Source organism: Pseudorca crassidens, chromosome 6 (assembly GCF_039906515.1).
Source record: "Pseudorca crassidens isolate mPseCra1 chromosome 6, mPseCra1.hap1, whole genome shotgun sequence".
Taxonomy (NCBI): domain Eukaryota; kingdom Metazoa; phylum Chordata; class Mammalia; order Artiodactyla; family Delphinidae; genus Pseudorca; species Pseudorca crassidens.
Window position 1 is genome coordinate 83,608,213 of NC_090301.1, and position 26,069 is coordinate 83,634,281.

A 26,069-nucleotide genomic window follows, 5' to 3' on the forward strand; every position below is an offset into this window, starting at 1 on the left:
TCTTCATGTCAGGTGATATCTTACTTCATAAACTATACTAATAGAGGTGCTTTTAAGTTAGCACTCCTTTTATGACTAAACTTTCCCCTTCTAAAAGGCCATACAATTTAGCAAATTCTTCTCTTACTAAACATTTTACACCTACCTCTGCCCAAATTCCTATGATTAGAAAAACTGATTACATTATCTCACCAAGAGAGGCTTATCGTCTCCTTTAGATATAACCCCATCCTTCCCACCTTATTTAACTCAGAAAAATGTCCTACATATGGTGCTCACCTTCCTGCCACAAAGTCGATGTTTCTTTTCCCAGTAGCTCTCTGAACAAGAGTGATAATTATTGGTGCAGAATGGAGGGTGGTAATGACTGCCATGTATTTCTTATCTCTATTTGGAGGCTTATATTTCTCTGTGTCATCCCATTTCTGACCTCATTCCAAAGCTGTGATAGGTCTTAGGGATGCATAGTGTAGACAACTGCATTAAACCATGAAAATCAGTTCTTTGCACATTTCGTCTGGAGGTTTTACTCCCGTCCTCCCAACCGTTTTCCTTCCATTATCTGGGACACATTGGGACTCTTATAAAGGACAAAGCAGCCTGGGAAATGTGTAGGAGAGAGAGTCTCAGGTGTAAGGACATAAACATAGTCTACAGTTGTGATACAATCTGAATAACTGAGAAGGGTGGGAAAAACTGAGAGATAGTGAACTTTCTTCTGGCATACAGGGAATGTTCAATAGGTTAAAAGAAGAAATAATAGCGTTAGCACAGACAGTTATCGTTTATTATATGCATTTCTAGGCAAACGTAAGAGAGTGGTTATATACTAAAACAATGATAAAAATGATAATCCCATTCAGGAATTTTATTCAGATACCTAAAATAAAAGAAAATTCCATAGGTCACTTTTTAAAATACAGATATCACATTCCCTTTCTGCTGACAAAAGCAGAAGAGTTAAAGTTTAAAAAATAAATGAAAGCTTCATGGTAGAGTCAGTTCCAATCTAAGAGCATTTAGAAACCTCTGGAAAGGGTAGAGAAAAACCTAAAAGAAGCATTTGGGGGTGTGTATTTTACTGGTTAGTATGACCAAGGGGCTTGTAGAGTCAAAGACAAGCATAAAGTCAATGCTCTCTTATGACTGAAAAGGAAGATGTGTGCTCTAAGTAAAACTGTACAGACAGAGAACCTGAGAACCTGTGGACTTTCAGTGTTGGACACTGTCATAACAGCCAGGCTGTCCTTTGTTATTTCCAACTGTTAAGCTCAGGGGCTATCAATTCATAGCCTTTCCAGAGTGTTCTAGATTACTGCTTCTGCTAGAGTCAGAAGGGGCAAAGTAACCTTTCTAATGCAATCGATAACTTTTGAGTGAAATTCTAGCTATGTGGCATAAAATCTAACATGAGATTCAACTGGCTGATGGGCATAGGTTCTTAGGACATACACTGCTGCCTAACATGGTGGTGAGCCCTGCAGCTCTCAGAACGGAGTTCAGAGTACCTCCTTATGTTGTGTCTGGAAGCAGAAGACAGATATTAGGTCAATAAGGAGGTTAATATAAATATGCAGAAGCAATGGCGTGCAGTTGTAACAGATGTCCAACATGCGGTTCTGTCAAAGGAAATTTGTGACTATGAACTGTTGATTATTAGTGGCCTAATAGTGGCAACATTGATAATTTAGATCATATTGTAGATGATGATAATTATGGAAGGCCATGGTCTCTCCACTGTGAATTTGGCTTTTAACATGTTGCTTCCCCTTTGGAAAAAAAAATGTTATTGAAGCTATTATGTTATTACTACACTCTAGGACAAAATGAGTGAACCTATTTTCCCGGAATGACAGATGATCACCGAATCATCATCCACTCAGACAAAATAGCAGCAGACACCAACTCAGTTAGTGCTCCACAACAGAATATATTTTCAACTTTCATTCCCTCAATTCTCCTTGGTCACATATCTGCTAGTTCTGATCAAATTATTAAAAACATCTAAGCCATTATAAAAGAGGAATTAGATTTGATCTCTCTACTTAGAAGTGGCAACCAAAATGTGCATTAACAAAAATGTACTGAGCAGTCTCTGGGAGGGCTCACGCCAAGGAGTACTTCCCAGAACTTCTGCTGCCAGTGTCCTTGTCCTCACGGTGAGACACAGCCACCCCCCGCCTCTGCAGGAGACCCTCCAACACTAGCAGAGAGAGGAATTCAACATCAATTTTGGACCTCATTGCTCAGCATTTAGACATCTGGGTACCAAAGACTGCTCCGTAAGAAAGAACAGGGAAGTTCAAGTTCAGATGAAAGAGCACTGTCCAGCTTAACGTCTTGAAGTTCTGATTTATTGAATTTCATTCATTTAAAAATTACAGAGGATTTGAGAAGATGGCGGAAGAGTAAGACACGGAGATCATGTTCCTCCCCACAGATACATCAGAAATACAGCTACACGTGGAACTGCTCCTATAGAACACCTACTGAACGCTGGCAGAAGACCTCAGACCTCCCAAAAGGCAAGAAACTCCCCACGTACCTGGGTAGGGCAAAAGAAAACAAGAAAAAACAGAGACAAAAGAATAGGGACGGGACCTGCACCAGTGGGAGGGAGCTATGAAGGAGGAAAGGTTTCCACACACTAGGAAGCCCCTTCGTGGGCGGAGACTGCGGGTGGCGGAGGCAGGGGTGTGGCTTCGGCGCCATGGGGGAGAGCGCAGCAACAGGGGTGCGGAGGACAAAGCGGAGAGATTCCCGCACAGAGGACTGGTGCCGACCGGCACTCACCAGCCCGAGAGGCTTGTCTGCTTACCCGCCGGGAAGGGCGGGGGCTGGGAGCTGAAGCTCGGCCTTCGGTCAGGACTGGGGTTGGCAGCGTGAACACAGCCTGAAGGGGTTAGTGCACCACGGCAAGCCGGGAGGGAGTCCGGGGAAAAGTCTGGACCTGCCGGAGAGTCAAGAGACTTTTTCTTCCCTCTTTGTTTCCTGGTGTGCGAGGAGCGGGGATTAACAGCACCGCTTAAAGGAGCTCCAGAGACAGGTGCAGCCGCGGCTATGAGCGCGGACCCCAGAGACGGGCATGAGACGGTAAGGCTGCTGCTGCCTTCACCAAGAAGCCTGTGTGCAAGCACAGGGCACTCTCCACACCGCCCCTTCCGGGAGCCTGTGCAGCCCGCCACTGCCAGGGTCCCGGGAGCCAGGGACAACTCCCCCGGGAGAACGCACACGCGCCTCAGGCTGGTGCAACGTCACGCCGGCCTCTGCCGCCGCAGCCCCTTCCCCCGCACTCCGTGCCCCTCCCTCCTCCCGGCCTGAGTAAGCCAGAGCCCCCGAATCAGCGGCTCCTTTAACCCCGTCCTGTCTGAGCGAAGAACAGACGCCCTCAGGCGACCTACACGCAGAGGCCGGGCCGAATCCAAAGCTGAACCCCGGGAGCTGTGCAAACAAAGAGAAAGGGTAATTTCTCCCAGCAGCCTCAGGAGTAGCGGATTAAATCTCCACAATCAACTTGATGTACCCTGCATCTGTGGAATACCTGAATAGACAAGGAATCATCCCAAAATGAGGAGGTGGACTTTGGGAGCAAGATATATTATTTTTTCCCTTTTTCCTCTTTTTGTGAGTGTATATGTGTATGCTTCTGTGTGAGATTTTGTCTATATAGCTTTGCTTTCAACATTTGTCCTAGGGTTCTGTCCATCCGTTTTTTTTTTTTTTTTTAACCTTTTAAAATTTTTTCCTTGAGAATTATTTTTATGATTTTATCTTATTTTATTCCCTTTTTTTCCTATTTTTTCTCCCTTTTATTCTGAGCTGTGTGGATGAAAGGCTCTTTGTCCTCCAGCCAGGCATCAGAGCTGTGCCACTGAGGGGGGAGAGCCAACTTCAGGACACTGGTCCACAAGAGACCTCCCAGCTCCACATAATATCAAACGATGAAAATCTCCCAGAGATCTCCACCTCAACACCAAAACCCAGCTTCACTCAACGACCAGCAAGCTACAGTGCTAGACACCCTATGACAAACAACTAGCAAGACAGGATCACAGCCCCATCCATTAGCAGAGAGGCTGCCTTAAAGCATAATAAGGCCACAGACACCCCAAAACACACTACCAGACGTGGACCTGCCCACCAGAAAGACAAGATCCAGCCTCATCCACCAGAACACAGGCACCAGTCCCCTCCACCAGGAAGCCTACACAACCCACTGAACCAACCTTAGCCACTGAGGACAGACACCAAAAACAACAGGAACTACGAACCTGCAGCCTGCAAAAAGGAGACCCCAAACACAGTAAGATAAGCAAAATGAAAACAGAAAAACACACAGCAGATGAAGGAGCAAGATAAAAACCCACCAGACCTAACAAACGAAGAGGAAATATTCTGAAAAAGAATTCAGAATAATGATAGTAAAGATGATCCAAAATCTTGGAAATAGAATAGACAAAATGAAAGAAACATTTAACAAGGACCTAGAAGAACTAAAGATGAAACAAACAATGATAAACAACACAATAAATGAAATTAAAAATACTCAAGATGGGATCAATAGCAGAATAACTGATGCAGAAGAACGGATAAGTGACCTGGAAGATAAAATAGTGGAAATAACTACTGCAGAATAGAATAAACAAAAAAGAATGCAAAGAACTGAGGACAGTCTCAGAGACCTCTGGGACAACATTAAACACACCAACATTCGAATCACAGGGGTCCCAGAAGAAGAAGAGAAAAAGAAAGGGACTGAGAAAATATTTGAAGAGATTATAGTTGCAAACTTCCCTAATATGGGAAAGGAAATAGTTAATCAAGTCCAGGAAGCACAGAGAGTCCCATACAGGAAAAATCCAAGGAGAAACACGCCAAGATGCATATTAATCAAACTATCAAATATTAAGGATAAAGAAAACATATTAAAAGCAGGAAGGGAAAAATAACACACAAGGGAATCCCCATAAGGTTAACAGCTGATCTTTCAGCAGAAACTCTACAAGCCAGAAGGGAATGGCAGGACATATTGAAACTGATGAAGGAGAAAAACCTGCAACCAAGATTACTCTACCCAGCAAGGATCTCATTCAGATTTGATGGAGAAACTAAAATCTTTACAGACAAGCAAAAGCTGAGAGAGTTCAGCACCACCAAACCAGCTTTACAACAAATGCTAAAGGAACTTCTCTAGGCAAGAAACACAAGAGCAGGAAAAGACCTACAATAACAAACCCAAAACAATTAAGAAAATGGGAATAGGAACATACATATCAATAATTACCTTAGATGCAAATGCATTAAACGCTCCCACCAAAAGACACAGACTGGCTGAACGGATACAAAAACGAGACCCATATATATGCTGTCGACAAGAGACGCACTTCAGAGCTAGAGACACATACAGACTGAAAGTGAGGGGATGGAAAAAGATATTCCATGCAAATGGAAATCAGAAGAAAGCTGGAGTAGCAATTCTCATATCAGACAAAACAGACTTTAAAATAAAGACTATTACAAGAGACAAAGAAGGACACTACATAATGATCAAGGGATCAATCCAAGAAGAAGATACAACAATTATAAAAATTTATGAACCCAAACACAGGAGCACCTCAATACACAAGGCAAATACTAACAGCCATAAAAGGGGAAATTGACAGCAACACAATCATAGTAGGGGACTTTAACACCCTGCTTTCACCAATGGACAGATCATCCAAAATGAAAATAAATAAGGAAACACAAGTTTAAATGATACATTAAACAAGATTGGCTTAATTGATATTTATAGGACATTCCATCCAAAAACAACAGAATACACATTTTTCTCAAGGGCTCATGGAACATTCTCCAGGATAGATCATATCTTGGGTCACAAATCTAGCCTTGGTAAATTTAAGAAAATTGAAATCATATCAAGTATCTTTTCCGACCTCAACACTATAAGTATAGATATCAATTACAGGAAAAGATCTGTAAAAAATACATACACATGGAGGCTAAACAATACACAACTTAATAACGAAGTGATCACTGAAGAAATCAAAGAGGAAATCAAAAAACAGCTAGAAACAAACGACAATGGTGACACGACGACCCAATACCTATGGGATGCAGCAAAAGCACTTCTAAGAGGGAAGTTTTTAGCAATACAATCCTACCTTAAGAAACAGGAAACATCTCAAATAAACAACCTAACCTTGCACCTAAAGCAATTAGAGAAAGAAGAACAAGAAAACCCCAAAGTTAGCAGAAGGAAAGAAATCATAAAGACCAGATCAGAAATAAATGAAAAAGAAATGAAGGAAACGATAGCAAAGATCAATAAAACTAAAAGCTGGTTCTTTGAGAAGATAAACAAAATTGATAAACCATTTGCCAAACTCATCAAGAAAAAAAGGGAGAAGACTCAAATCAATAGAATTAGAAATGAAAAAGGAGAAGTAACAACTGACACTGCAGAAATACAAAGGATCACGAGAGATTACTACAAGCAACACTATGCTAATAAAATGGACAACCTGGAAGAAATGGACAAATTCTTAGAAATGCACAACCTGCCAATACTGAACCAGGAAGAAATAGAAAATATGAACAGACCAATCACAAGCACTGAAATGGAAACTGTGATTAAAGATCTTCCAGGGACTTCCCTGGTGGCGCAGTGGTTGGGAGTCCGCCTGCCGATGCAGGGGACGTGGGTTCGTGCCCCAGTCCGTAAGGATCCCGCATGCCGCTGAGTGGCTGGGCCCATGAGCCATGGCCGCTGAGCCTGCGCGTTCACAGCGGGGGAGAGTACAGCAGTGAGAGGCCCACATACAACAAAATTAAAAAAAAAAAAACTTCCGACAAACAAAAGTCCAGGACCAGATGGCTTCACAGGTGAATTCTATCAAACATTTAGAGAAGAGCTAACACCTATCCTTCTCACACTCTTCCAAAATATAGCAGAGGCAGGAACACTCCCAAACTCATTCTACGAGGCCACCATCACCCTGATACCAAAACCAGACAAAGATGTCACAAAGAAAGAAAACTACAGGCCAATATCACTGATGAACATAGATGCAAAAATCCTCAACAAAATACTAGCAAACGAATCCAACAGCACATTAAAAGGATCATACACCATGATCAAGTGGGGTTTATTCCATGAAGGCAAGGATTCTTCAATATACGCAAATCAATCAACGTGATACAACATATTAACAAACTGAAGGAGAAAAACCATATGATCATCTCAATAGATGCAGAGAAAGCTTTCGACAAAATTCAACACCCACTTATGATAAAAACCCTGCAGAAAGTAGGCACAGAGGGAACTTTCCTCAACATAATAAAGGCCATATATGACAAACCCACAGCCAACATCATCCTCAATGGTGAAAAACTGAAACCATTTCCACTAAGATCAGGAACAAGACAAGGTTGCCCACTCTCACCACTCTTATTTAACATAGTTTAGGAATTTTAGCCACAGCAATCAGAGAAGAAAAGGAAATAAAAGGAATCCAAATTGGAAATGAAGAAGGAAAGCTGTCACTGTTTGCAGATACTGTACATAGAGAATCCTAAAGATGCTACCAGAAAAGTACTAGAGCTAATCAATGAATTTGGTAAAGTAGCAGGACACAAAATTAATGCACAGAAATCTCTGGCATTCTTATACACTAATGATGAAAAATCTGAATGTGAAATTAAGAAAACACTCCCATTTACCACTGCAACAAAAAGAATAAAATATTTAGGAATAAACCTTCCTAAGGAGACAAAATATCTGTATGCAGAAAATTATAAGACACTGATGAAAGAAATTAAAGATGATACAACTAGATGGAGAGACATACCATGTTCTTGGATTGGAAGAATCAACACTGTGAAAATGACTCTACTACCCAAAGCAATCTACAGATTCAATGCAATCCCTATCAAACTACCACTGGCATTTTTCACAGAACTAGAACAAAAACTTTCACAATTTGTATGGAAACACAAAAGACCCCGAATAGCCACAGCAATCTTGAGAACGAGAAATGGAGCTGGAGGTATCAGGCTCCCTGACTTCAGACTATACTAAAAAGCTACAGTAATCAAGACAGTATGGTACTGGCACAAAAACAGAAATATAGATCAATGGAACAGGATAAAAAGCCCAGAGATAAACCCACGCACATATGGTCACCTTATCTTTGATAAAGGAGGCAAGAATATACAGTGGAGAAAAGACAGCCTCTTCAATAAGTGGTGCTGGGAAAATTGGACAGGTACATGTAAAAGTATGAAATTAGATCACTCCTTAACACCATACACAAAAATAAACTCAAAATGGATTAAAGACCTAAAAGTAAGGCCAGACAATATCAAACTCTTAGAGGAAAACATAGGCAGGACACTCTATGACATAAATCACAGCAAGATCCTTTTTAACCCACCTCCTAGAGAAATGGAAATAAAAACAAAAATAAACAAATGGGACCTAATAAAACTTAAAAGCTTTTACACAGCAAAGGAAACCATAAACAAGACAAAAAGACAACCCTCAGAATGGGAGAATATATTTGCAAATGAAGCAACTGACAAAGGATTAATCTCTAAAATTTACAAGCAGCTCATGCAGCTCAATAACAAAAAAACAAACAACCCAATCCAAAAATGGGTAGAAGACCTAAACAGACATTTCTCCAAAGAATATATACAGATTGGTAACAAACACATGAAAGAATTCTCAACATCATTAATCATTAGAGAACTGCAAATCAAAACTACAATGAGATATCATCTCACACTGGTCAGAATGGCCGTCATCAAAAAATCTAGAAACAATAAATGCCGGAGAGGGTGTGGAGAAAAGGGAACCCTGTTGCACTGTTGTGGGGAATGTAAATTGATACAGCCACTATGGAGAACAGTATGAAGGTTCCTTAAAAAACTACAAATAGAAATACCATATGACCCAGCAATCTCACTACTGGGCATATACCCTGAGAAAACCATAATTCAAAAAGAGTCATGTACCAAAATGTTCATTGCAGCTCTATTTACAATAGCCAGGATATGGAAACAACCTAAGTGTCCATCAACAGATGAATGGATAAAGAAGATGTGGCACATATATACAATGGAATATTACTCAGCCATAAAAAGAAACGAAATTGAGTTATTTGTAGTGAGGTGGATAGACCTAGAGTCTGCAATACAGAGTGAAGTAAGTCAGAAAGAGGAAAACAAATACTGTATGCTAACACATATATATGGAATCTAAGAAAAAAAAAAGGTCATGAAGAACCTAGGGGTAAGACGCAAATAAAGACACAGCCCTACTAGAGCATGGACTTGAGGATACGGAGAGGGGGAAGGGTAAGGTGTGACAAAGTGAGAGAGTGGCATGGACATATATACAATACGAAACCAAAAACAGATAGCTAGTGGGAAGCAGCTGCATAGCATAGGGAGATCAGCTAGGTCGTTTGTGACCACCTAGAAGGGTGGGATATGGAGGATGGGAGGGAGGGAGAAGCAAGAGGGAAGAGATATGGGAACATATGTATATGTATATGTATAACTGTTTCACTTTGTTATAAAGCAGAAACTAACACACCAGTGTAAAGCAATTGTACTTTAATAAAGATGTTAAAAAAATAAAAATAAATAAAAATTAGATATTGTTAAAAAATGTACTGAGCAACTATTTCAGTCAAGATACTATCTTAGTGCATCAGGTGAGAGGGCGAAAGATGGGAAGGAGACAAAAATGCATTTTGTGCACAATATAGTCTAGTTATACAGATGAACTAAATGTACTTTGAAATCTTTGTAAAATGCCAACATCACATATTAATTCAACAGCACAAGAAAGGCCGCAGAGCAATTCAAAATAAAGTTTCTATTTGAAGAACCAGGGCGTAAAATGCTATGAATGCAGAGAAGACTGCAGTGCATGGAGTGGGCTGAGGCTACAACTGTCATAGGACCGGGAGAAAAAGAAGAGCGTGGACATCATGAGCACAAGCTCAGGCAAAAGAGTGCAGGACAAGCTTCCTAATGTAGGCCAGATTAACAGAAGACTGGGCTTACAAGTAGCATGTGTAACACTTTACCTATTTTTCAAGTTAAATTCAAGGCTAGCCTGGTTGGTAGTAGAGGGTGGCTGAACCCCCTCTGAAAACTCAAACGATCAGAGCTAAACATAAAGAAAATATTAAGGAAGGAGGTGAAGGAAAGAAATCCATCAAATCTACAGTAAATATGTATTAGGATAGAATAAGCAAAATAAAGTTTTTTTTCTATCCCTTTCCCACACAAACACAACTGCTATGAGATTATAGGTGAGGCATAAATCTTACACTTTTTGTCATTCGTAGTCTATTTAATTTATAGAAAAAACACACTCAATTTCTCATTAGGAGTGTCAAAAATATTCTCTCTTAAGATACAATCAGGATGAGTGTATCCTACAAGACTAGACAGATGTTGAGGAGAAAGGCAAGAAAGTACTTCTATCCACATTACAGGTGCTATCACTGAAAGGGAGACACACATATGAACGTGTCAGAACTGGCTGTAAAAGGGGAAGCTGCTGTTCTAAGTACAACCTTGCACTTGGAAACATAGGGCTGCCAGGGAAAAGGAAACAGATGCCTTGCTGGACTTATTAATGGTGTGACACTTTTATATAAAGCACTGAGATCTGGTATGGCTTTTATAAAAAAGCAAAAAACCCAGGAAAACTTTCAGTTGCTTAGGTGACTGGACTTGTTAATGTTTGCTCTGATTACTAATTTGGAAATTTATAAGACCTTTTTCTTTGAATGTTTCAAAAACTTTCTCTGGGCATTGCTTTTAACATAATAACCTGTTTTGCTAGTAGGTGTCTACACTCTAACTACATTGCACCTTTCTCTACTTTGGCATTAGAATTAAAACATTTATGTTTTAAGATTTAACCAGAAATTTGTTTTTGTATTTTTCTTCACTTAGATTCTTCAAGGTTAATGAGGATCCTCCCCATTTTCCTATATTTCTCTATACAGGCTCAAATTTAAGGACAAATTATCCAATCTTCTTACTCCCAATAGTGGCATCTCAACTGTTTAGACTTCAGGGCAGTAAAAATCATTTTTGTCAACTTTATGAGATTTCTCCAGTACATCAGACAGAGCACTTAATCCTATGTAATTCAGTAAGCAGAATAAGGACCAAAGGTTCACCATACTACTTTATGATCTTTTGGAGTTTCCTCAAAGTACTACTACTCCCTCTTGTACCCCTTACACCATACTTGTAAGGGAATTTGAAAAATCCCTGCTTGGAAACTCCTTAAATTTCCAAATATAGACCTCTACACATTGATTTTAATTAATTATCAGAGATAACATAAGTCATCCTGGAGGTCCAGTTGCTAATCCTCCTAGTCGGCTTTCATCTAGGACGTGGACAATTCATCCATGGTAAAATTTAATTTTAGCTATAATTACAAAAGTTTGAAATTAAATCTCACTAGTGCTATGCTTCCATTAATATGGACAAAATAACTGATCTACTTAGGATTAATGTGGGGGACAAAAGTAAGATTTAATTTTTAACTTTTATAATTAATTGGGAAAATGTGATAAAGGATTTTGTTTCAGAGAGAGAGAAATAGAGAAAGTTTCAGGGTTTCAAGGAAGACATTCCAGCAGTCCCTCAAACCTCTTATTTCCTTAAAGAATATTGTTTAAGGTAATATGAACTGTAGCTCAAACTAAAAATAATATGTAACAGTTCTCAAATTGAAGATTTGAAACTTGAGCTTATAGTACATTTCTCTCCAACAACTACAGAAGATGGAGATATAGAACAGAATTCTGACTTTTTATATACTACAGGATAACTACATAAGCCAATTACATTGATAATCAGGGTGATCATAAGGAATACAATACTCTTACACAAAAGAGGCTCCAGCTACTCAGTTACCTTATCACAGTCAACATTTCTTCATGCTGCTAATATTCTCACTGGTATATGATTTTCAAGTTATTAAGGTCCAGAAAATTAAAAGAAACTGACAAGTATATTAAGAACCAGACTCTGAGACATGTTCAAGAAAATCTCAGTGCTTGATTTTCTGGTTCCTATTTATTCTACTTAATGACAGTTGTGGTTTGTGGAATGAAACATTCTCAAGTTTCAAAAAATTTCCAGCCTAGACCGTAAAGGGAGTAATCAGTGGAGAGAGAGATTCATGATATGCTCTAACCACAGAACTCTTGGAGATACGGACAAGAGGGTCTTTCAGTAACCCTAATGTGAATTACCCCAATGGGAAATCCGAAAGAGTAATAGAATGTAAATGATTGTCATCAGTAAGCTGAGGCATCAGGGACTCTGTGGGAATTGATAATTATAAAAAAACATACTTAACCACAACTTCCTTTTTGCCTTAAATATTCAGGTGATTAGAGATTTCTTTTGTTTTCCTCTTCCTTGTGTATGCCTGTCATCTTCACTGTACTGGTAGCTTATGGAGTAAACACAATAACATGTGGTGATACAACATTTAGACATGTTGCTGAAGGAGAAAAGAGAAAGTACTAAGTTCTGAGAATGGATACCACCTGGTTTTAGTAACCACAGAGAGAGAATATTTAGTTATAAAGGCAAGCTCAAGTTTTACAGTCCATATCGCTCTTATTTAAATGTACTAGGTTTATATTTTAAGAAAATTGAAGATGGTTTCCCACAGGATCAATGATACACTTGGATGTCACATTGCTTGAGAAATTCCAAATGACCACAAAATAAATGTGGAAAACTAAGAAATGATTTTGAATTTAGTCATAAAAAAATAATTATGATCAATGAAATCCAGTGGTAAGATATATAAATGAAGCTAGTCTTCTTTCATTGGATGGAAAGAGCTATGCTGTTTTGGCAAATAAAAGAATGTATGGATTGATTCATGGTTAAATTACTAGAATAGTAGAAAGTGAGAGTTAATTTTAAAAGATCTGTAATATACCCAATGAATACAGAGGGAGCATTACTCATCTAATTAGCATTAAATGAATAACAAATATTCAAGAACATATAACATTTTTGTTGGTGGTAAATCATTCAAAAATAATCCTTTAATATTATATTCCATAAAGTGATAAGAAATTCAAAATAATTTTTAAAATTTATTTCCTTAAAATGTATCATCTTCCTTATTTAAGAAGGTTAGCAGTTATTGAAATTCACTTCCACATGTTAATGTTCCACTGACTGACACATAAAGAAGCTTGTTGAAAAATGAAATGTAAACCCAAAAGTGAAAAAGAGATTACTGACAAAATGTGAATGACTTTATTTGGTGGAAGAAAACAAACATTAGACTTTCCCATGAACATTTGTTTGATTTTGGTGTAGTTCATCTTCAGAAATGTGAAAATGATATAGTTTTTTTCAATCAGGATTATATTAGATTAAGAGTGTGGAATGGAAAATAATACAGGTCAGAAACTTCTCATAAAAATCAGTTCTGAAGTTTTCTTTTTAATTATTCTCTCCTCAACTTTGATTAAGATGCTAATATGTTCTGAACACTTATATGTTGATCAAAATACAACAAATGTCCAATCCACTTAAGGGCCAAATTATATTGGAAACAATGGGTTCATATAAATGAACAATTAAAATAACTTGTATTCAATTCAGCCTAACAGAAGAAGGAATCAAATATTATTTTCCTGAATGACTGAAGACATTAACTTTGGTTGACAGAAAGTTTCTTTCTTCTAACTACTGGTAAGTCAACAGGAGGATACAGTTTGCTATAGTGGTTAGTATTGTTCAACTAACTAAGGGTAACTGTAGTAATATGTGCTTGTCAAAACACCCAGAATAGGGGCTTCCCTGGTGGCGCAGTGGTTGAGAGTCTGCCTGCCGATGCAGGGGACATGGGTTCGTGCCCCAGTCCGGGAAGATCCCACATGCCGTGGAGTGGCTGGGCCCATAAGCCATGGCCGCTGAGCCTGCGCGTCCGGAGCCTGTGCTCTGCAATGGGAGAGGCCACAACAGTAAGAGGCCCGCGTACCACAAAAAAAAAAAAAAAACCCACCCAGAATAAAAAGCTAGCATATATGCCAGTTTAATTCTTTCGAAGAACTTTTGACTGACTGTACAGATTATGAGATGAAATATTTCTGAATTAGAAAAAAAGATTTTCTGTAGGGTTTAGGGAGATGACCTTAGAAAAATTCATAAACAATGCAGAGTGTATCCCAAGCTATGAATTAGAATTTGTACAATTTCAAAAAATTCCTATCATGAGGTAAGATAAAAAAAAAAGGGGGGTAGAAATCCTGCAGAATGGAGCCCACAAACACAGAAAGTTAGAGAAAATGAGATGGCAGAGAAATATGTTCTAGACGAAGGAACAAGATAAAACCACAGAATAATGCTAAGTAGAGATAGGCAATCTGCCTGAAAAAGAATTCAGAGTAATGACAGTAAAGATGATCCAAGAACTCAGAAAAAGAATGGAGGCATAGACTGAGAAGAGACAAGAAATGTTGAACAAAGAGCTAGAAGCTTTAAAGAACTAACAGAGATGAACAATACAGTAACTGAAATGAAAAATACACTAGATGGAATCAACAGCAGAATAAATGAGGCAGAAGAATAAATAAGAGAGCTGGAAGACAGAATGGTGGAAATCAGTGCTGCACAACAGAATAAAGAAAAAAAAATGAAAAGAAATGAGGACAGTCCAAGAGACCTCTAGGACTACATTAAATACACCAACATTCACATTACAGGGTTCACAGAAGGAGAAGAGAGAAAGAAAGGGCCTGAGAAAATATTTGAAGAGATACTAGCTGAAAACTACCCTAACATAGGAAAGGAAACACTCGAATTCAGGAAGCACAGAGAGTCCCATACAGGATAAACCCAAGGAGGAACATTCTGAGACACATATCAAATTGACAAAAATTAAAGACAAAGAGAAAATATTAAAAGCAACAAGAAGAGAAAAGCAAAAATAACACACAAGGGAATCCCCATAAGGTTATCAGCTGATTTTTTCAGCAGAAACTCAGCAGGCCAGAAGGGAGTGGCACAATATATCTAAAGTGATGAAAGGGAAAAACCTACAACCAAGAATACTCTACCCAGCAAGGCTCTCATTCAGATTTAATAGAGAAATCAAAAGCTTTACAGACAAGCAAAAGCTAAGAGAATTGAGGATCACTAAACCAGCTTTACAACAAATGCTAAAGGAACTTCTCTAGGTGGAAAAGAAAAGACCACAACTAGAAACATGAAAATTACAAATGGAAAAGTTCACCAGTAAAGGCAAACATAAAGTAAAGGTAGGAAATCATCCACATTTAAATATAATATCAAAACCAGCAATCATGAGAACAGGAGAGTACAAATGCAAGACATTGGAGATGCATTGGAAATTAAGAGACCAGCAACTTAAAATGATCTTGTATATATACAGACTAGTATATCAAAACTTCTTGGGAATTGCAAACCAAAAATCTACAATAGAATCTACAATCACACACACACACAAAAGCAATCCATACACAACACTGAAGACAGTCATCAAATCAAAAGAGAAGGTGAACAAAAGAGGAAGGGAAGAAAAAAAAACCTACAAAAGCAAATCCAAAACAATTACCAAAGTGGCAATAAGGACATACATATGAATAATTACCTTAAATATAAATGGATTAAATGCTCCAACCAAATTACCTTAAATATAAATGAATTAAATGCTCCAACGAAAAGACACAGACTGGCTGAAGGAATACAAAGACAAGACCTGTATATATGCTGTCTACAACAGACCCACTTCAGATCTAGGGACACATACAGACTGAAAGTGAGGGGATGGAAAAAGTTATTCCATGCAAATGGAAATCAAAAGAAAGCTGGAGTAGCAATACTAACATCAGACAAAATCAACTTTAAAATAAAGTCTGTTACAAGAGACAAGGAAGGACACTACATTATCAAGGGATCAATCCAGAAAGAAGATATAACAATTGTAAATATATATGCACCCAACATAGGAGCACTTCAATATATAAGGCAAATGCTAACAGCCATAAAAGGAGAAATTGACAGTAACACATTAATAGTGGGGGACTTTAACATCCCACTTTCATCAATGGACAGATCATCTAGACAGAAAATGAATAAAGAAACACAAGCCTTAAATGACACATTAGCCCAGCTAGACTTAACTGATATTTATAGCGCCTTCCACCCCAAAGCAGCAAAATACCCTTTCTTCTCAAGTGCACATGGAAAATTCTCCACGATTGATCACATCTGGGCCACAAATCAAGCCTGAGGAAATTTAAGAATATTGAAGTCATATCAAATATCTTTTTCAACCACAATGCTATGAGATTAGAAATCAACTGCAGGAAAAAAAACTTTATAAAACACAAACATGTGGAAGCTAAACAATACGTTACCCCCAAAAAAATGGGTAACTGAAGAAATCAAAGAGGAAATTAAAAAGTACCTAAAGACAAATGAAAACAAAAACATGATGATCCAAAACCTATGGGATGTGGCAAAAGCAGTTCTAAGTGGAAAGTTTAAAGCAATACAATCTTACCTCAGGAAATAAGAAAAATCTCAAATAAACAATCTAACCTTACACCTAAAACAACTAGAGAAATAAGAACAAACAAAACCCAAAATTAGTAGAAGGAAAGAAATCATAAAGATCGAGCAGAAATACATGAAATAGAGATGAAGAAAACAATAGCAAAGATCAATAAAACTAATAGCTGGTTCTTTGAAAAGCTAATCAAAACTGATAAACCTTTAGCCAGACTCATCAAGAAAAAAAGGGAGAGGGCTCAAACCAATAAATTTAGAAATGGAAAAGGAGAAGTACAATGGACACCACAAAATACAAAGCATCATGAGAGACTGTTACAAGCAATTATATGCCAATAAAATGGACAATCCAGAAGAAATGGAGAAATTCTTAGAAAGGTGCAACCTTCCAATACTGAACCAGGAAGAAATAGAAAATGTGAAGAGAACAATCACAAGTACTGAAATTGAAACAGTGATTAAAAAATGTCCAGGACCCGATGGCTTCACAGGCAAATTCTATCAAACATTTGGAGAAGAGTTAACACCTCTCCTTTAGAAAGTCTTCCAAAAAACTGCAGAGGAAGGAATACTCCCAAACTCATTCTATGAGGCTACCATCACCAGGATACCAAAACCTGTCAAAGATACCACAAAAAAAGAAAATTATAGGCCAATTTCACTGTTGAATATAGATGCAAAAATCTTCAACACAATGCTAGTGAACTGAATCCAGCAATACATTAAAAGGATCATACACCATGATCAAGTGGGATTTATCCCACGGATGCAAGGATTTTTCAATAACCACAAATCAATACGTGTGATACACCCCATGAACAAACTGAAGAATAAAAACCATATGATCATCTCAACAGATGCAGAAAAAGCTTTTGACAAAATTCAACATCCATTTATGATAAAAAAAAAAAACTCTCCAGAAAGTGCACATAGAGGGAACTTACCTCAACATAATAAAGGCCAAAAATGCAAACTCAGAGCTAACATCATTCTCAATAATGAAAAGCTGAAAGCAATTCTGCTAAGATCAGGAACAAGACAAGGATGTCCACTCTCGCCACTTTTATTCAACAGTTTTGGAAGTCCTAACCAAGGCATTCAGAGAAGAAAAAGATATAGAAGGTATCCAAACTGGAAAAGAAGAAGTAAAACTGTCACTGTCTGCAGACAACATGATACTATACCTAGAAAATCCTAAACAGGCTACTAGAAAACCACTACAGCTCATCAGTGAATTCAGTAAAATTGTAGGATACAAAATTAATACACAGAAATCTCTTGCATTCCTATACACTAACAATGAAAGAGAAGAAAGAGAAATGAAGAAAACAATCCTATTTACCATCACATCAAACAGAATAAAATACCTAGAAATAAACCTACCTAAGCAGACAAAAGACCCATACTATGAAAACTATAAGATATTGATAAATCGAAGATGAAAGAAACAGATGGAAAGATGTACCATGTTCCTGGACCGGAACAATCAAAATGATTATACTACCCAAGGCAATCTACAGATTCAATGCAATCCCTATCAAATAACCGATTATATTTTTCACAGAACTAGGACAAAAAATTTTAAATTTGTGTGGAAACACAAAAGTCCCTGAATAGCCAAAGATATACTGAAGAAGTAAAACGGAGCTGGAAGGATCAGACTCCCTGTGTGCAGACTATACTACAGAGCTACAGACATCAAAACAGGATGGTACTGATATAAAAACAGAAGTATAGATCAATGGAGCAGGATATAAAGCCCAGAAATAAACCCACACACCTATGGTCAACTAATCTACGACAAAGAAGTCAAGAATATACACTGGAGAAAAGGCAGTCTCTTCAATAAATGGTGCTGGAAAACTGGACAGCTACATGTAAAAGAATGAAATTAGAACACTCCCTAATACCATACACAAAAATAAACTCAAAATAGATTAAAGACCTACATGTAAGACTGGATACTATAAAACACTTGGAAGAAAACACTGGCAAAACACTCTTTGACATAAATCGCAGCAATTATATTTTTGCATCCACCTCCTAGGGTAATGAAAATAAAAATAAACAAATGCGACCTAATTAAACTTAAAAGCATTTGCACAGCAAAGGAAATCATAAACAAATCAAAAAGACAACCCACAGAATGGGAGGAAATATTTGCAAACAAAGCGACCGAAAAGGGATTAATCTACAAAACATACACACACCTCATGCAGCTCAATATCAAAAAACAAACAACCAAATCAAAAAATGGGCAGAAGATCTAAATAGACATTTCTCCAAAGAAGACATACAGATGGCCAAAAAGCACATGAAAAGATGCTCAACATCACTAATTATTAGAGAAATGCAAATCGAAACTACAATGAGGCATCACCTCACACTGGTCAGAATGGCCATCAACAAAATGTCTACAAACAATAAATTCTCAAGAAAGTATGGAGAAAAGGGCACCCTCCTACGCTGTTGGTGGGAATATAAATTGCTACAACCACTATTGAGAACAGTATTGAGGTTCCTCACAAAACTAAAAATAGAACTACCATATGATCCAGCAAACCCACTCCTCAGAACAATAATTTGAAAAGATACATGCACCCCAATGTTCATTGAAGCACTATTTACAATAGCCAGGACATGGAAGCAACCTAAATATCCATCAACAGAGGAATGGATAAAGAAGATGTGGTACATATATACAATGAAATATTACTCAGCCATAAAAAAAGAATAAAATAACACCATTTGCAGCAACATGGATGGACCTAGAGATTGTCACACTGAGTCAAATAAGTCAGACAGAGAAAGGCTAATACCATATGGTATCACTTATATGTGGAATCTAAAATACAACACAAATGAACTTATTTACAAAACAGAAACAGACTCACAGACTTTGAAAACAAATTTATGATTACCAAAGGGGAAACATTGGTGGGGAGGAGGGATAACTTAGGAGTTTGGAATTAACATATACACACTAATGTATATAACACAGATAACCAACAAGGACCTACTGTATACCACAGGGAACTCTACTCAATATTCTGTAATAACTTATATGGGAAAAGAATCTGAAAAAGAATGGATATATGTATATGTATAACTAAATCACTTTGCTGTACACCTGAAACTAACACAACATTGTAAATCAACTATAATATAAATTAAAAATTTAATTAAAAAAGGGGGTAGGACTCTGTGATCTTAGCATCACATCAGTAGATGTTTATTCTTCATTGAACATCTGTATCAATTTGTTGGACAGAGAAGCACACAGACACAGGTCAATTGCATTGTTTGCAAGGTTCTTTATATAACTTATCAAAATTACAGATTTTCTTGTTGATTTTGTAGTTCCTAACCATGGAGCAGTAATTATTCCAACCACTTACTCCATGGGAATTTTATTTTTCTGAACAAATAAAAAAAGACAATGTATGGAAAGGCATTATGGATAAGGCTTAAGAGTCTCATGTCTAGTGTGGTATGTTCTGAATGCTTGTGTCCCTCCAAAATTCATATGTTGAAATACCAACCCCCAAGTGGTATTAGCAGGTGGAGTCTTTGGGAGTTAACTAGGTCATGAGGGTGGAGTCCTCATGGATGAGATTAGGCCCTTGTAAAAGAGGCCCAAAAAAGCTCCCTTGCCCCTTCCTCTATGTAAGGTTACAGGGAGAAGTGGGCTATCAGTGAAGAAAACTGGTCTCACCAGACACTGAGCTTAATGGCACCTTGGTCTTGGATTTCCCAGCCTCCAGAACTGTGATAAATATTAGTTGTTTTTAAGCCACCTGGTCTCTGGTATATTGTTACAGAATTCCAAATAGACTAAGGCATAGTATCACATTGGTTGGATTCAAATCCCCTGCTCCAACAGGTATTAGTTTTGTGACTCTGATTAAGTTTCTCAAACCCTCAAACTCTCACAGTTTCTCACCTGTGAAAGGAACATGACAATAATAGTATCTAACACTATATGGTCATCACTAGGACTAGAAACATTAAGGAACCTAACAGAATGCCTAGCACATATTAAGGACAGAAGAATATTACATTCTCATGTATTACTTACTTACCATGTATTTTTTAATTAACTTGTTAAATTTATTTATGATAAAATAAACTCTTTGGGGAGTACAGTTCTATAATTTTTGACTCATGCATAGAGTCGTGTAATCGCCAAAATCAATACACAAAATACAAATACAAAATCAATACACAGAGGAGTTCCATCACCTCCCCACAAATCTCTCATGCTACCCTTTTGCAATCAAAGCTTCTTTTGATTTATAACCCTTGTAGCCACTAATCTATTCTCCATCACTGTAGCTTTGTCTTTTCCAGAGTGCCATATAAATCAATTCACACAATATGCTGACTTTTGTGATTGGCTTCTATCATGTAGCCTAATTCATTGAGATTCATCCGTATGGTTGCATGTATCAATAGTTTCTTCCTATTTTTATTTTGTCTATTTTTGTTTGTTCATGCATTCCCTAGTTCAGGGATATTGGGGTTGTTTTCAGTTTTTAGTGATTGCAAATGAAACTTCTATACACACCATGTATAGATTTTGTTTCATTTTTATATAAGAACATTATTGATAATGCACATAGATACAAATCATGCATTAAGATGTACAGTTCACTGATGTCCAGTGTATTCATAGAGTTGTGCAAGCATCAACTCAGTAAGTCTTAGAACATTTTCATCACCCAACGGTAACTTTATGTTTAACATTTTGAGGAACTGTCAAACTGTTTTCCAAAGGAGCTGCCACATTTTACAGTCACATCAGGAATGTATGATGGTTCCAGTTTCTCTGTAACAACTGGTTTGTTTCTGAGTTATTTAATGTAACCATCCTAGTGCGTGTAAAGTGATTTTATTGTGGTTTTGAGTTGTATTTCCCTATGGCTAATGATGTAAAGCATCTTTCACATACTTTTTAGTCATTTGTATATCTTCTTTGGATAAATATATACTTAAATCTTTGCCCACTTTTTAAAAAAAGGGCTGTTTGTCTTTTGTCTTTTTATTATTTATTTGTAAGAGTTCTTTTAATATTCCAGATACAAGTCTCATCAGATACAAATGTATAAAATACCCAAGTATTTTCTCCCATTGTATGGGTTGTCTTTTTCCCTTTCTTAATGGTATCCTTTGGAGCAAAAAAATTTTATTATGATGAAGTTCAATTTTTCTATATTTTTCTTTTGTCCTTTGTGCCTTTGGTGTCTATAGATGAAGATTTTCATTATAACAAGGACACAAAGATTTACTATATTTTCTTCCAAAACTTCATAGTTTTAGGTCTTAAATTTAAATCCATGTTTCATTTTGAATTAATTTTTGTGTATTGTATAAGGAGTTCAACTTCATCTGTTTGCATGTGGATATCCAGTTTTCCCAACACAATTTTTGAAGGTTATTCTCTCCCAATTAAATTGTCTTGGCACACTTGTCAAAATCAATTTACTATATATGTGAAGGTTTATTTCTGGCTCTCAATTCTACTCCATTTATCTATACGTCTACCCTTATACGAGCACCACATTGTTTTGACTACTGTGTCTTCATACCAAATTTTAAAATTGGGAAGTGTGAGTACTTCACCTCTGTTCTTGTTCAGAATTTTGGCTATTCTGAGTTCTCTGATTCTCAATAAGAGTTTTAGGATAATCTTGTCAATTTCTTTGAAAAAAATCTGTAATTCTGATAGATATTGCAATGAATCTGTATGTCAATTTGTGTAGTATTGCCACCTTAAACATTAAGTCTTTTGATCTATAGACATGGCCTTTTTGGCAAATATTTAGATTTTTAATTTCTTCCAACAATGATTCCTAGATTTGTTTGTTTTATTCCCATATTCACCTTTTCTATCTTTAGCATCTGTAGTAATATCCTCTCTTTTATTAATATTATTGTAATTTCAGTCTTTTTTTTTCTTTTTTTTTTTTTTGATCAGTCTAAGTAGTGGTTTACACATTTCTTGATATTTTCTAAGAACCATCTTTTGTCTCCACTGACTCTATTCTGTTTTTACATAACTATTTTTGTTCTCATCTTTATTTTTTAATTCGTTTTGCTTGCTTTTTATTTACTTTGTTATTTTTCCAATTTCTCAAGTTGAAAGCTCTGATTATTTAAGATCTTTAATACAAATATTTATTGCTATAAATTTCCCTCTTAGAACTACTTTAGCTGCATTCCACAAATTTTGATGTATAGTAATTCTATTAAAAATATGTTTTTATTTTTCTTTGTGACTCATGCTTATCACCATTAGTTATATAGAAGTAGAATGTTTAATTTCAACCTATTTGAAGTTTTTCCAGTTATCTTCCTGTTATCAATTTCTATGTTAGTCCTGACATTATCAGAGAACATACTTTGTATAGTTTCCATTCTTTTAGATTTTTTTAAGGTTTGGTTTATGGTCCAAAATATGGTCTTAATAAATATTCCATGAACACTTGGAACAATATCTGTTCTGTAGTTGTTGAGTAGAGGGTTCTATAAATGTCAATTAATTTCTAGTTCAGAGATTGGCAAACTTTTTATTAAAGTGAAAAGTAGTAAATATTTTAGATTTTTCAGACCAGGGAGCAATATTGACGACATTGTAACCATTTAAAATGCAACAATTTTAAAGTATAATTCTTAGCTCATGGGCCATACCAAAAAAGGTGGTAGTCCCAATTTTATTGGTAAGCCATAGTTTGTCAACTCCTTTTCTAGTTAGTTGATGGTATTAAGATTTTTTTTTTTTGTATCCTTGCTAATGTTCTCTCTACCTGCTCTATCAATTACAGAGGAGTGTTCAAATATAATTGTAGATTTTTCTATTTCTCCTTTTTTATATCAGTTTTTAATACTTATTTTATTCTGGAGCTCTCTATGTATACTTTTAAGACTGTCATGAATTTGGAGTTTACTGAGTTTCTTGAATCTGTGAATGCTTGCCTTTCACCAATTTGGGGATGCTTTCAACTGCTGTTTCTTCAGATATGCCTTATGTAACTCTTTCTCCTCTTTCAGGAATTCCAATGACAAAAATATTAAACATTTAAGTACTATTTCACAAGACCCTAAGGTGTTGTTCATTTTGTTTTGTTTTGTTTTTGATTTTGTTCACACTGAATATTTTCTATTGTTCTAGCTTCAATTCTACTATCTCTTTCCTCTGTCATCTGCGTGCTACTATTGACCCCTTCCAGTGATTATTTTAATTTCAGAATTTTTTTTCTAAAATTTCCATTTGCTTCTGTTTTATGGTTTCTATTTCTCTGCTTAGATTGTCTAATTTCCCATTCATTTCAATAATGATTATATTTACCTCATTAAGCATGATTATAATAACTTAAAGTCTTTTTTTTTAAATAAATTTATTTATTTATTTTTGGCTGCAATGGGTCTTCGTTGCTGTGCGTAGGCTTTCTCCAGTTGCTGCGAGTGGGGGCTACTCATTGTGGTGGCTTCTCTTGTTGCAGAGCACGGGCTCTAGGTGCGCGGGCTCAGTAGTTGTGGCTTGCTGGCTCTAGAGTGCAGGCTCAGTAGTTGTGGCTCATGGGCTTAGTTGCTCCGCGGCATGTGGGATCTTCCTGGACCAGGGCCCAAACCCATGTCCCCTGCATTGGCAGGCAGACTCTCAACTACTGCACCACCAGGGAAGTCCCTCTTTAAAGTCTTTATGTGGTAATTCCAACATCTGTGTCATCTCAGGATTCTCTTCAGTAGGTTGCCTTTTCTGTTGAAAATTGGTCAGATTTCTCTGGCTCTTGGTCATATTGTCCTGGGTTTTGATATTTTGGGTAATTTCAATTGTATACTGGACATTTGGAAACTATGTTGTAAGAAATTGGGTCTTCTTAAAATCCAGGAGACAACTGATTTTTGTTTGTTTCTTTTAATTGGCAATCAACTAACTCATGTACAGAATGCAGTCAGACTGCCTTCTGCAGGTAGTGATACTAATGTTGAGTTTTCAAAGTTTTTTACTATGTTCTTTGAGTGTATGTTTTACCTTAGCAACTCAGAGCATGAGTTGGGACTTGGGCAGTGGTTTGTATAGTAGTTCACTTTTCAAACCCTTGGCTATGCTTCTTGGGTGTGTTCTGTACTTAGACACTTGGGGGTGAGCTTAGGACTTATATTAGTTCATACCCAAATACAGGTTCTCCAGCTCACTCCTCTGTAGGATTTCCCTGACACTCTGCAGCTTCTGTGGGCTGGTATTTGTTTGTTTTGGGGGGTATTGTTTTTGGTTCCTCTGGACAAAAAGATGAGATTCTCTCAGTGTTTTGGCCTCTCATGTTCTTGTGCAGTTCCATACATCTGGGCCTGCCCTTGGGGCAAAGTAAAGAGAGAAGAGATATAAAAAACATATGTTGAAAATTCTCCTACACTCTTTGTATAAAAGGACCCCTCTTCTCTGTTCCTGAATCCAGAGTGCTGAGAGTTTATCTCCAGTCTTTAGGTACCTGTGCCACTTCTGCTCTGCAGTATCATAGTTTTGCAATGGGGCTGGCTACGGAGCAGGGCTACAAGAATTTCAAAAAGGAGAAAAAGAAGAATTATCCCTACTTTCTTGAGCTCACAGATGGCTTTTTTCCCTGGACTTCTGGCCAGAAAGAAGGATTATAGGAGATATTGATGATGGTATCCATCATACAGTTTAATGTGTCTCACAGTGGGGAGATAAAGAAGAAACAAAAATGCGAAACATAAAAAGACCATATTAGTTGTTCTTCAAGTTTTAATGTCTTTCCCAATTTTCTTGTTCTTATCTACTTTTCAGATTCCTCAAGCAATTGCTTTTTGTATTTTGTCCAGTTTTAAGTAGTAATCAACTGCAGTGTGCTTACTCCAAGTAGAAGTTTTACCTTCTCCCTTTTTATTTCTGAGGCAACACACACACACAAACACACACACACAGACTTTAAAAATAGAAGTTCTACGGGCTTCCCTGGTGGTGCAGTGGTTGAGAGTCTGCCTGCCGATGCAGGGGACGTTGGTTCGTGCCCCAGTCCGGGAAGATCCCACATGCCGTGGAGCGGCTAGGCCCGTGAGCCATGGCCACTGAGCCTGCGTGTCCGGAGCCTGTGCTCCGCAATGGGAGAGGTCACAACAGTGAGAGGCCCGCGTACAACAAAAAAAAAAAAAAAAAAAAAGAAGTTCTACAAAATAGGATTCCTCCTGTATACTTCTAAAGAGTAAATGTTCTAATTTACTTAGTCGCTAAAGATACAGTTTTTGTTGTTGTTGTTAGCATTAGATCAGGTTGGGCTTTTGGGAACAGAGATCATGTTTATGAGCACTTATTGTCTCAAGAGTGATAAATTGAAATTGCTATTTCTAAAGAAAGCATGTGTTTTTTTCCCCCAGAATCTTGATTTCCTTGAAACCCTTTATAGAACTTCAGAGACAAATTATCATAATTGATT